At 43.2% G+C, this 12,177-nt stretch overlaps 1 long non-coding RNA gene across 1 annotated transcript; it reads right to left on the minus strand.

Moving 5' to 3' along the window:
* Positions 1-4,193: 4,193 nt before the first annotated feature.
* Positions 4,194-11,814, minus strand: LOC135563801 (uncharacterized). Its single transcript, XR_010460530.1, has 3 exons — positions 11,539-11,814; positions 5,678-5,753; positions 4,194-5,505 (listed from the first exon to the last, which is right to left on the minus strand). It is a non-coding gene; the product is annotated as an uncharacterized LOC135563801 (long non-coding RNA).
* Positions 11,815-12,177: the final 363 nt, after the last annotated feature.

Below are 12,177 nucleotides of genomic sequence, written 5' to 3' on the forward strand. Positions count from 1 at the left end.
GTGTGGTAATACATTTTTTATTTACTGTTTTAAGTACTGGTAACATATCATGCATTCTGATTCTTGCATAGATTATAATGGACACATATAATGTGTGTAAAATACATTTTAGAAGGTTGTTCTGGTTAGTACACATCAAAGGGTTAATGCAGGAAACAGAAAACTGTCTTACCTAATTTTTACCAGCAAGTCACTTCTGCAACTAGAAACGAAAAAACTATTGAACACATTTATTCCACACACAGGGACACATACAAAGCTCTCCCTCGCCCTCCGTTTGGCAAATCAGACCATAACTCTATCTTTCTTATTCCTGCTTACAAGCAAATACTCAAACAGGAAATACCAGTGATGAGCTCAATGCAGAAGTGGTCCGCTGAAGCAGATGCTAAGCTACATGACTGTTTTGCTAGCACAGACTGGAATATGTTCTGGGACTCGCCCGATGGCATTGAGGAAATTACCACGTCGGTGCCAGAGGACAGCTAGTTTCCGTTCTCCTCTAGGTAAATTTACTTTAATACAAAACCTAGGAGGCGCGTGGTTGTCACCCCCTTCCATAGACTTACACAGTAGATTGACTAATGATTACACCCTAGATCAGGACACTAACCCGGACACTTATAAGAAATCCCGCTATGCCCTTCGACGAACCACCAAACAGCCAAAGCATCAATACAGGACTAAGATTGAATCCTATTACAATGGCCCTGATGCTCCTTGGATGTGGCAGGACTTGTAAACTATCATGGATTACAACGGGAAACCCAGCTGCGAGCTGCCCAATGACACAAGCCTTCCAGACAAGCTAAATGCCATGCTTCGAGAAAAGCAACATCAACGGGGCTGTAGTTGAGTGGGTCGAGAGCTTCACGTTCATCAATGGCAAGCAGTACAGAAGTCTGGAACCAACAGGACCCTGAACAGCTTCTACCCCAAAGCCATAAGACTGCTAAACAGTTAGTTAAATAGTTAACCAAATCGATATCCGGACTGTCTGCATTGACCCTTTTTGCATACTTTTTTTGACTCATCACATACGGGGTGCTGCTGCTGTTTACTATCTGTGACTTTATTCCTAGTTATATGTACATATCTACAGTACCCCGTACCCTTGCACATCGACACGGTACTGGTACCCATGATCTATTATTACTTTTATTATTAGATGTTTAACTTTTCTATAATTTATCTATTTTCTTTCTCTCTGCATTGTTGGGAAGGGCCCGTAAGTAAGCATTTCACTGTTAGTCCACACCTGTTGTTTACGAAGCATGTGACAAATAACATTTAATTTTACCTTGAATCTGAGCGGAGGCGGTTAGCATTTTGAAACTATTTAACCATAATCTTAATTGTTTAAAACCTGGATGTTTCATGTCATTTTATGAAGCATATCATATCTTGTTTTAAAGTAGCCTAGCCTAGCCAAGCCAAAATACGATCATAGACATGTTGGGGGAATTATTATTTTATAAACACTTTATATGCCATTAAAACCAGCATTATCTATTGGTTTTCAAATCAATGTTATTTTATTGTCCAGCAGCCAAAGGCATAATCCTAGTCAAATCAGTAACCCAGTTGATGCATCTTTAGATCTTCCCATTCTCATGCGGTGCGCTTTTGAGAATGGTGTTTTGTCGCTAATTACATTTCCCGCCTTCTATTTGGTAGTGGGGTAAACAGGCCGTGGCTCGGGTAGCTGAAGTCCTTGATAATCTTCTTGGTGTCACGCCTTGGTCTTAGTATTTTGTGTTTTCTTTCTTTATTTGGTCAGGCCAGGGTGTGACATGGGTTATTGTGGTGTGTTTTTGTCTTAGGGGTTTTGTGGGGTGTCTACGTAGTCTATGGCTGCCTGAGGCGGTTCTCAATCAGAGTCAGGTGATTATCGTTGTCTCTGATTGGGAACCATATTTAGGCAGCCATATTCTGTGAGTGTTTCGTGGGTGATTGTTCCTGTCTTTGTGTTTGCACCAGATAGGGCTGTTTCGGTTTTCATTATTTCATTTAGTTATTTTTGTAGTTTCTGTTGTATAGGTTTTCCTTCATTAAAATATATCATGAATCATCATCACGCTGCATTTTGGTCCGATCCTTGTTCTACCTCTTCGTCAGAGGAGGAGATAGAAGAGAGCCGTTACAGAATCACCCACCACACCCGGACCAAGTGGCGTGGTAACAGGCAACAGCGGCAGCAGGAGCAGCGCGACAAGAATTTCTGGACTTGGGAGGAAATCCTCGACGGGAGAGGACCCTGGGCTAAACCAGGGGAGTGTAGCTGCACCAAGGTGCAGCGAGAGAGGGTCTGGACATGGGAGGACGAACTGGACGGTGAAGGAACTTGGGCTCAGCCTGGAGAATATCGCCGCCCCAAGGAAGAACTGGAGGCGGCGAAAGCGGAGAGGCGCTGGTATGAGGAGGCAGCACGGCGACGCGGATGGAAGCCTGAGAGTCAGCCCCAAAAATGTATTGGGGGGGGGGGGGGCTCACAGGGAGTATGGCTATGCCAGGTAGCAGACCTGCACAAACTCCCTGTGCTTACCGGGGGGCTAGAGAGACCGGGCAGGCACCGTGTTATGCTATGGAGCGCACGGTGTTTCCAGTGCGGGTGCATAGCCCGGTGCGGTTCATACCAGCTCTTCGTATTGGCCGGGCTAGAGTGGGCATCGAGCCAGGTAAGGTTGGGCAGGCTTGGTGCTCAAGAGCTCCAGTGCGCCTGCATGGTCCGGTCTATCCAGAGCCACCTCTACACACCAGTCCTCCGGTGGCAGCTCCCCGCACCAGGCTTCCTGTGCGTGTTCTCTATCCAGTTCCACCAGTGCCAGCACCACGCATCAGGCCTACAGTGCGCCTCGCCTCTCCAGTGCTGCCGGAGTCTCCCGCCTGTTCAGCGCTGTCGGAGCCTTTCTCCTCTCCTGCGCTGCCGGAGTCTCCCGCCTGTTTAGCGCAGCCAGAGCCTTCCTTCTCTCCAGCGCTGCCGGAGTCTCCTGCCTGTTCAGCGCAGCCTGAGCTGTCAGACTGCATGGAGTAGCCAGAGCTGCCAGTCTGCATGGAGCAGCCAGAGCTGTCAGTCTGCATGGAGCAGCCAGAACTGTCAGTCTGCATGGAGCAGCCAGAGCTGCCAGGTTGCATGGAGCAGCCAGAGCTGCCAGTCTGCATAGTGCAGCCAGAGCTGCCAGTCTGCATGGAGCTGCCAGTCTGCATAGAGCAGCCAGAGCTGCCAGTCTGCATGGAGCAGCCAGAGCTGCCAGTCTGCATGGAGCAGCCAGAGCTGCCAGTCTGCATGGAGCAGCCAGAGCAGCTAGATCCGCCAGTCAGCCAGACTCTTCCAGATCTGCCAGTCAACCAGACTCTTCCAGATCTGCCAGTCAACCAGACTCTTCCAGATCTGCCAGTCAACCAGACTCTTCCAGATCTGCCAGTCAACCAGACTCTTCCAGATCTGCCAGTCAACCAGACTCTTCCAGATCTGCCAGTCAACCAGACTCTACCAGAGCCAACTACCTGCCTGAGGGCTAGAGTGGGCATCGAGCCAGGTAAGGTTGGGCAGGCTTGGTGCTCAAGAGCTCCAGTGCGCCTGCATGGTCCGGTCTATCCAGAGCCACCTCTACACACCAGTCCTCCGGTGGCAGCTCCCCGCACCAGGCTTCCTGTGCGTGTTCTCTATCCAGTTCCACCAGTGCCAGCACCACGCATCAGGCCTACAGTGCGCCTCGCCTCTCCAGTGCTGCCGGAGTCTCCCGCCTGTTCAGCGCTGTCGGAGCCTTTCTCCTCTCCTGCGCTGCCGGAGTCTCCCGCCTGTTTAGCGCAGCCAGAGCCTTCCTTCTCTCCAGCGCTGCCGGAGTCTCCTGCCTGTTCAGCTGAGTGCTGAGCTTCCTCTCAGTGCTGGGCTTTCCCTCAGTGCTGGGCTTCCCCTCAGTCCCGAGCTTCCCCTCAGTCCCGAGCTACCCCTCAGTCCCGAGCTGCCCCTCAGTCCCGAGCTGCCCCTCAGTCCAGTGGGGTTCTGGGTGAGGACTATTAGGCCATGGTCGGCGGCGAGGGTGGATTATCCCAGGACGCGAGGGGGAGGAACTATGACATTTATGGAGTGGGGTCCACGTCCCGAAACGGAGCCGCCACCATGGACAGACGCCCACCCGGACCCTCCCTATGGTTTTGAGGTGCGTCCGGGAGTCCGCACCTTAGGGGGGGGTTCTGTCACGCCTTGGTCTTAGTATTTTGTGTTTTCTTTATTTATTTGGTCAGGCCAGGGTGTGACATGGGTTATTGTGGTGTGTTTTTGTCTTAGGGGTTTTGTGGGGTGTCTACATAGTCTATGGCTGCCTGAGGCGGTTCTCAATCAGAGTCAGGTGATTATCGTTGTCTCTGATTGGGAACCATATTTAGGCAGCCATATTCTGTGAGTGTTTCGTGGGTGATTGTTCCTGTCTTTGTGTTTGCACCAGATAGGGCTGTTTCGGTTTTCATTATTTCATTTCGTTATTTTTGTAGTTTCTGTTGTATAGGTTTTCCTTCATTAAAATATATCATGAATCATCATCACGCTGCATTTTGGTCTGATCCTTGTTCTACCTCTTCGTCAGAGGAGGAGAGAGAAGAGAGCCGTTACACTTGGCCATTCTGTGACCCCGGATGCTGTAGATGTCCTGGAGGGCAGGCATGCATTGGGCTGACCACACCATTGTCTGGAGAGCCCTGTGGTTGCGGACGGTGGAATTGATGATGATCTACCCCATCACACCACTCTTATTAATCTTTTTTTTTTTTTAAATACAATGGGCCATTATATCGTCTGTTTCCCAGTATTTCTATGCATGTAATGTCTGTGGGTGAGTTATGATTTGTTTTTGCCATTACTTGATCTATTTTAAATGTGAGAATATGTTGCAGATTTAAACTTTAATTGGTGCCTATGTAAACAAATCAATATGAAATGTTTTCAATATCCAACTTGAGTAGTCAGGTGGTCATTACCAGGTTACGATGAGGTCTTAACTATGACCAGTACATAATATAGCACATAATAGTGGTCAAAACTATGACCAGCTGGTCAGATAGAGGTCACAATTACAACCAACTGGTTGTATCATGGCCAGAAAAATACTTAATATTCTGGTCAGTAAAAATATGTAAAAACCTCCATCCTTTTCTTCACGGTGACAGCTGAGAACCCTTTTAGGTTCTTGATGGCACTTTTTTTGATAAACCCTTTTAGGTTCTAGATGGCATCTTTTTTCTCTTGGGGAATCCAGTTTCTCTCCTGATGCAGAGAAAAAAACTGTAATGATCATTAACATAGCTAGTACAAACCTAGCTCTTACAAAGCTGGCTAGTAGGAATCAATACACATTGAAGATCAGAGTATCAAACAGAAAAAAAAAAAAAACACAAAACTTGACTATTGATTTAAGGAGTGGTGGTGCTGCTCTCTCCTTTCCACTGAGTGTGTGGCCAAGCACTGCTGTAGAGGACATGCATCAGGTCATTGACATTTTTCAGGAACTGTAAAGGCAGAGACAAATCATGATTAACCATTACCTAAGGTCTTCACTAAGTTAGACTTAGCATAGAAAGTACATTGACTACGTTGCCCCTCAGCAATCTGCCAGTCAGGCAGACATACGGAGAGAGCTCGAGAGAGAGATAGACAGCAAAACATAGGCTATTTACGTACATTTCTTAGTTAGGATAACTTCTGTACTCCTTCCTTTTGTTCCCTCCTCTATCCTGCCATCCAAGCTAGAAGATTCCTGCAAAAAAGAAAACCAAGAATTGAAAAAGGCAGTTGAGAGTTGTAACGTTAGAATGAGTGTTGAGGGGGAGCTGGGATAGGCTAAATGTATTGTATTGTCAAATACAAAATACCAGTATCCCTGATGAATCAAGAAAAACTTCACTTCCATATGGGGGGTACACGTTTCAAGAATTAGGCTATCTTAAAATATCTCTCTCTCTCTCTCACACACACACACACACACACATCTCTCTCTCTTTCTCTCAGACACTATCTCACACACACAGCTGGCATGACACAATGTTGACATGATGAAAATCTTTTCAATATGTTTTTTGTGATCATCATCTCTCTCCCCCTCTCTCCAATACGAAAATGTGGCTCCGGACATTTGACCGGCAGCATTTTAACTTTTGAGAAATTTACCAGACCTGTATGCATTGGATGCGTAACCTGATTAGGGACATCCACCCAAGGTACTCAGAATGACAGAAATCACATTTAGATTATGGTAATTCATCTTAACAGAACCTGCAAGTTGAGGATGCAACGATGTGCGGTCCTTCTTACTGAATTCTGATGCCAACAAGACATTTCATGTGACAGAGATTAAAATATAATTTCTAAATTTAGAAAGAGGGGAGATCTGATATACAACAACGAACATGGGGTGCTAGGATTGTGCATTTGGCTACTGGACAATGAAAGAAAGTTTATATAAAATAATTGCCTCCACGAATATGGTCTGATTTTGGCTGGGTTACTTTGAAGCAAGGTACTTTGAAGCAAGGTACTTTGAAGCAACCATTAAGTATATGTTTTCAAAATGCATACTGTCTCCAGCTCATTACAAAGTGGTTTGAGATACTGTAGCTGTCGCGCTGTCTGACAGATTTTCTGCTCTAAGGCTCTGTATCTGTATGCTATAAACCTATAGACCGATAAGCATGACTGGTCAAGTGTATTTACATCGACTGGTATTAACATCAATGAATAGGATAAAAAGCATTATATCACAATGGGATTTTTTCTTCTCCCAGACAATTGGCCAGTACCAATTTTGTTTATCTGCTTTTCTATTTTTTTATCTGCTAAAAGCCGGCTAATACTGGCTAATGGAAACTATGCACAGAACACACACACGCATATAGATAGCATGACAACATTGACATGACAATGTTTTCTATACACACACACACACACACACACACAGAGAGAATACACACAGACGCAGAAATGTACTGTCATTTCAAGTGGAACTGACAGCATTTTAGCAACATAAAATCTTAAAATCTGTTCATATACACCCCCAGGAAGAATATGACACTTAAACAAATTTATTCTGACAAGAAAGCACTTAGATATTGTAATTTTCATACATTCTTAGAATGTTTGTGAATTACGTATACTAAGGCTTTTGTTAAAATTCCATAGCAATATAGAGTGGGAAAGCGGCCGTGTGTTTGGACAATTAACTGCAGTAAATAAAACCTAATAAAAACATCTGTCTCGTCCAGGACCAGAGTCTATGCAGTACGGTGCGCCATAGCCAATCAGAGCTACAGTAGACCTGTATTTTCCACACAGGCCTGCCATCATTCACTTTGAATTGGACTGTTTGTTTACAGGCAATTGCAACAGCAAGACTTAAGATATTTCAAACGCATTCGCGTCTCAAAAAGTCACAAAACACATTTCTGCAAATATGTCAATACCACTTGGGAGTCCTCTTACATTTGGGAACTTAACAGTCCTATTGATCAAACAACCATGAAAAGTTAGGCTTTCTCTCCCTCAGTTATGCACATCAACAAAAAAATCAACAACTAATGCTACCCAGAGAAAGATGAGCTAAAATCTAACGAAGGAACATTAGATAAACTCTCTCAAACTTTTTCATTTAATTGACAGTCAAAATTGCACTGATAAACAGTGGGGAATTGTAGCCTACTCCTCCTTCTTCAGCTTGCCTGCTAACAATACATGCTTGTCCCAACCAAGTTCCCAAAGCTAACTGGCTAAAGTTGGCTAGCTTGCTAGCTAGCTACTTCTAGACACAAACGAGAGAACACCTTACTGATCATTTTACTCGCCCTAGCAAAGCTGGTCAGGCTGTTTACATGTTATCTAGAGCGTTCATGACTAACTATTAATTAATTTTCTTACGTTTACTGACACTGGTCGGTCATATTCAGTGGGTGTTGTGCTTCGTAAATTCATCAGTTATTCTGCGCTCTGCCACACTTAGCGAGAGTGCTCTGAAATCGGAGTAAATAGCCAGAGTGAATTTGCGAACGCAAGCGATATGCTAACTGGATAACAGTCGTTCAAGTTATTGCTAGCTAACCAAATGACACCTGCATCTCTAGCTGTGTACAGTATAGTCACCGAAAAATGATGAGGGGGAAAAGTCACTCACTCACCCACTCCTCCAATGACATGACACCTCCTAGCAGCTAGCAAGCTAGCTATCTAGCTAACGTTTCGCTTGCTACGTAAATAGATATGCCAGCCTATTAGCCACATTATGACTGACTTATGATCATTGCCCTTGCTAGTTTGATTGTATTGACATTACCAGCCTTAGTTACATTCATTTGATTTCCTAAATATTGAGCAATTGAAACTGAAACAGTGCATCCCAAATGGAGGCAGCAAACTATGTACCAGGCCAGCTGTGATTTAAACCTGATCGCAATATTTTTGGGAGTACCAAGAAATGCATTGGTGAATTATATTAATCAGGCATTGAACTGCATCCATCTATTCTGCCAACAATGCCTTAGTGTACATCATGAAATGTTATGGCAAATATAACCTATTTTTAAAAGCTTTTATAAAGTTGATTTTGTAGCATAAACTGGAAATGTTCAATTTTGGGATGATATTATGATTGTCTGTTTGTTTCATATCTGCAAAGTAGTTAAAAAGCTGACAATTCCACTTTAACTAAACAGATATCAAAATGTTAGCTAGCTAGCTACAACAGGTAACAATTTAAACTTACCATGTCCATGGAGGATTAGCCAGAGAGCTAACATTAGCTAGCTAAAACTAGCCAGCTAGCTAGCAACACTTTTCTTGATGTTCTTCTCCCCAACAAACCGCCGCTTTAAAATAAAACAAGAAAGCAGGAGAACAGGGACTACCACTTAGCAGTCTAATCTTTTCTATTTTTTTGTGTACATTTCGAGAAACTGATGTTGTTTCCCAGTGATGTTGTTGTGTAGCCTACCGGGCACTTTGTCCCAACATGCTGTATGGAATGTTGACGCTCGAGCAATATGCTCAAGCAAGCAGGCTGCCTGCGCTCACAGATCTAATGCTGCGCGAGGCACAGATTCCAATCCAAGTTTTAGCTGGAACTGATATGCCTACGTCCTTACTTAGTTACTGAAATTAAAATAACATGACCGCATGCATTATGTTAATTAATTAAAAGCTTTAAGGGAAAAGACAATTGTCATATTCTCAGGGTCAAATTCAGGTGCAATAATGCTTTTGTAATTATTGATGGAAATAAATGGGATAACAATAGGGTTTTGTAAATCCTGATAGATTGTAGTAGGATATTGCAATAAAAGACATAGGCCTATGTGTTATTTGTTAAATTCTGAAAGCAAATGTAGTTAGTCATAATAGAACCGCAAATTGCATTCAGTGGAACAGAAGAAAATGTGCACTACAATAAATATTGCAATTAACATCAACAAAAGATTATCATTAGAAGCCACCACACACAGCAAGCTACCAGATATCATTCATTAAACAACAATTATTTCAATGTACTGCAGGTTTACCGCATTTTTGTATTATTGTGCATATTTATCTTCCATGCTGGTAGCCAAGAACAAATGTTATGGAAGTGAATGTGTACTTTTCAATTGGGTGGCCTGCAACTATGAAAAACACTGCCATAGCCTGTAGTAAAAGCAAAAGCATTTATAGCATCAGAGATTCTATAATTTAGGGATAATTTCTGATAGCTATAGGACCGCAGAGACTGTCACTAATGTTAGCTTTTAATGACCTATCAAATTCGATGACCTGGAGGTGAAATATCACAATTCTTTGTTATTTTTTAAAATTGGTATTTCATCACCTGCTGAATAAAAACTTCAAATGACCCTACTCCTGAAAAAGTGAATTGGGCTGGATAAGCTGAAGTGGACTCGGCCAGAGTACCATTAACCGGAGCCCAGAGTAATATCATTCTGCCAGACTCTGGAAAAGCTTGGCCTGCATGAAGCCCACCGAGTCCGAGTCCATGCAGAGTGTCAAAACGGAATAGGGCCGAGGCCAGCATCTTGACTGGGTACAATATGCCACGAGACCCTAACCTGCTTTTGTGCCCTCTGCCAGCTGTTGTTTGCCAAATGTGCTAAGCTGAATCATGCAAACACTTCTGGAAAAAAACATTACTCCAACTGTAATAATTGTAATGGATCTAATGTCTTATTTGCACTGGGTGGATGGCTTACAAACACTATGCACATTGTTTATATAGATTTGTGTAGCATTTAGATAACTGGTCAGTAGTTCAATCAGATTTTAACCAAAAAACAGATATCACCCAAAATAATATGTATTTTTCATGACGTCAAAAAAACGTTTGGTTGCGATCTGGTAATAAGACCTCCCCGACCATTATTTCAACCAGTAACATACGTCTTTATCACATCGTATGCCCACTGGGCTGTCATGCTGCAGAAAGGCAACAGTCTGGAGGCTAGACCTATAGCCTAAAACAATGACATTTCCCAGGATAGGGTAGCAAGCAACAGGCATTGTTCTTAAACGATAGTCTAACCTTACTCAGTTCACTCACCCGGCTCCTTTCCTATGAAGATGACTTGTGTCTCAGAATTGTTCCCCTTTTCGTCCCCAAAACAGATCCTATCGTTTATCTTTTCTTCCGCAAGGTAGAGGGCTCTACCTTTCGCTTTGTCCTGCCATCGAACCGATCCCCTTCAAGCGAGAAAGCTGCGCGCACACTCCATGGTTTTGAATGTAAGATCTCCACGTCGCCATGGAGATGGAGGGAGCTCTTATCCAGAAAATAATAGGTATCGCTTCATTAGCAACAACGCTTCACCAAGCCGGCCCCTTCAGCATTTGCTTTGACGACAAAAATGCCTTATTGTCGTGATCACTAATTTAATGAGAAAGTATTCTCTAGAGTCTAGACAGAAGCTGATTCTAGAATAAGATTATATTCTAGAACATTAAAAAATGCCATGCCTGTGTTTGAAAGAACAAGACGCAATTTAATGGAAAATGCAATAACTGATAGTTAAATGTTTTTGTTTTATGGTATACTAACATTATTAGAAAGGTTGAAAACACAATTAACCCACAGACCTCAAGGAAAATAAAGTGCTTCATTAATATTCTGTGGAACATAGGCCTATAGGCTAAGTAGCCAACACAGATCTATGGACATTTTTCTGATAAAGCACACACGCTATTCAATTACTGTTAATAATGTCTGACAAATGAGAATGCAAGGATAGATAAGAGATCATGTGGAAACCATCTGTATAAGGTTCCACTGTTCCTTTTTCACGTGCGGCAAGTGCATGTTATAAACGAGACTTCACACTCAAAGCTTGTTGCTTTTTCATTGCAATGATAACTGGATACTCTTGTTCACTTGTACAATTTACGAAAGATAAAAAGGGGAAACGGTGCACTGTGTTATGTAACATCACCCACTCCCCCACTATATTATCCGTAATTTCTCAGTCACCACAAAACCAGTCTAACGTCCGGGGTGAAATAAGCCAGTTTACATAACCTACCTTGTTGATAGACGCCGTTCTTATTCATTCATTCTGTTGAACAATTAAGATTGTCGTTTCACATAGGGGCAACGTAGGCTAAGAGTTGCTAATTTCACCTTTCCCCTCACATCTCGTCGAAAAATCCATCTCCTTTCATTCTGTTATGTCCCCTTCTTTTGAGCTCGGCCAAGTATGAAGAGAGAGAGAGAGAGAATGGGCGAGAGAAAGTCTGAGTGAGGGAGAGAGTAGGCTATTTGTGTGTAAAGAGGGACAGGGGTTGAGAGAGAAAGAAAGAGCGGGAGAGGGGGAGGAGGACTTCAAATAACTGAGATCCAGGTTGTTGTGTATGGACAGAGCTGTCACGAGGAAGTGTATGAGTATTGAGGAAATCACAGAGGATCTGTGGAAGCAACCCAACCAGGCAACCTGGTCTCAGAGCATTTAGTATTATTCTGTACGTAAATCCGAGACTCTCCATTTAGTATGATATGTTATGAATAACAATTTGTAATATGTGTTCTGAATTTGCAAAATAGGTACAATATGTTACGAATTTGCAAAACATATGATATGTTACAAATTCTAGCTAGATGGCTAACGTTAGCTATCTAGCTAACATTAGCTAGGCTATGGGTTTTAGTTGGGGTTAAAGTTAAA

This window comes from Oncorhynchus nerka, linkage group LG22 (assembly GCF_034236695.1).
Source record: "Oncorhynchus nerka isolate Pitt River linkage group LG22, Oner_Uvic_2.0, whole genome shotgun sequence".
NCBI lineage: Eukaryota > Metazoa > Chordata > Actinopteri > Salmoniformes > Salmonidae > Oncorhynchus > Oncorhynchus nerka.